We start from the raw sequence: 1,570 nt of genomic DNA, 5'->3' as shown, positions 1-1,570 counted from the left end.
CCTTAAAGACAGTGAGAGTGATGACATGCTTTCCAAACAACAGTCAAGCAAAGATAGATGTGTGAAGAAATCTCCATCCATGGCAACATACACAAAGCTCACTTTACACACAACTGACCCATATAACATGCATACACAGCTCATGCTGTTTCACATTGCAACATTCATGAGGTAAGGGCTGTAATGTCACCTCACCTAGTTTTGTGCATCGAACACAAGATGGATCAGGGAACGCTCAAAACACACACCACAATGAATTAGAACTCTAACTCTGGCACTGAACACAAACACATGGACATTTACTCTCCCATTGCATGATATGCGGGAATTGACTCTGCCCTGGCCGTGATACTCACTTGCTGGAATGCAGAAGTGAGTGGCTCCAGTCTGTGTGAGCCAAAGCACCCTGCTATGGGTGCCAGATTCGCGATGTCTCTTGCTGCGCCTTTGGGTTCCAATTAAGGTTCGGTCCACACTCACTTCTGGAGTTGGTGCTAGTTGGTTCCGCTACGTGTCACCTATTGGTTCCAGAAATGTCTCAAAATACAGCATCCTCTGCTCAGTTCTGGGAAGTGGACATTGATGAGTATGATGAGAATAAGTTCATGGATGAGGAGGAGGTCGGGAGAGGGCCAAGGAGGACTGGACGAGGGCAAGGTGGACACAGCAATTAGGGAAGGTAACATGATGGGAACCATGCAGGCTGTGCTGAATAACCCTCAAAGTAACACCAGGAACCAGTCTGCAAAGGATCATGCTGAAGGTGTTGTGCTGAAAGTTTTAATCTCCTTCAAAGCCAATGACAAAGGAAAGGCAATTCAGTCACTTGACAAGAACGGGGTGGACCTGCTCATGAAATACATCTATAAGGGGTTCGAAAGCCCCATCTCATAACAGCAGTGCGGTTTTGCTGCAGTGGCATAAAAAAGCCTTGGCAGCCGGAGGCATAGAGTCCATCATCCAAATCTTGACAGCGAGGAAGACTGTGTAATGCCATCAAGTTATTGTGGCTCTGCACAGATGTGGGAATTGCTGGTTCAAAGCCCAAACAAGAATCTGATTCCACAGTCGCCCTATGGGTATTGTCTACTTTCTCTCCATTCCTTTTTTTCAGTATTCATAAACACAATAAACCTGCCAACTCTTTTTTTTTTTTCGTTATGCTTCGAAAAAGGTATTATGGATTGAGTGTTTAATTTTACTAACACAAGTGCTAGTTACTCTTGATTCAGGGCTCCTGCTTTTGTCTGGTTGTTTTCAAGCTCAGTTATTTGAGGTTCAAGGGCATTCACTTCCACATCTTACTTCCTAATCTCATTTGAATGCAAGATGGAAATCCTTACAAAAGCCAGGGCAACTTAAATATTGTGTAGATTTGAGACATCCTCGCCCTAAGTCCTTTGTCAATATGCTAGAGCAAAGGTAGTGATTTGCTCCACTCTGTACATATGTGTGCACATTTGTGGGGTATGAGGGGTGGACTAGTGAAAACTTACAAATGGGTTGAGGTGGTATTGAAAGAGCTTATTATATTGCTGTGAATGAGGGAGTGCCAGCATTAATAATGGGG

The 1,570-nt window shown here is 44.2% G+C and overlaps 1 pseudogene; it reads left to right on the top strand.

Annotated features, from left to right (window-relative positions):
* The first annotated feature begins 533 nt into the window (after positions 1-533).
* Positions 534-991, top strand: LOC138297347 (actin-related protein 2/3 complex subunit 5-C-like; annotated as a pseudogene).
* The last annotated feature ends 579 nt before the right edge of the window (positions 992-1,570 follow it).

The sequence above is a fragment of the Pleurodeles waltl genome, chromosome 5, assembly GCF_031143425.1.
Source record: "Pleurodeles waltl isolate 20211129_DDA chromosome 5, aPleWal1.hap1.20221129, whole genome shotgun sequence".
Taxonomy (NCBI): domain Eukaryota; kingdom Metazoa; phylum Chordata; class Amphibia; order Caudata; family Salamandridae; genus Pleurodeles; species Pleurodeles waltl.
This window is presented reverse-complemented; position numbering and strand designations above follow the sequence as displayed.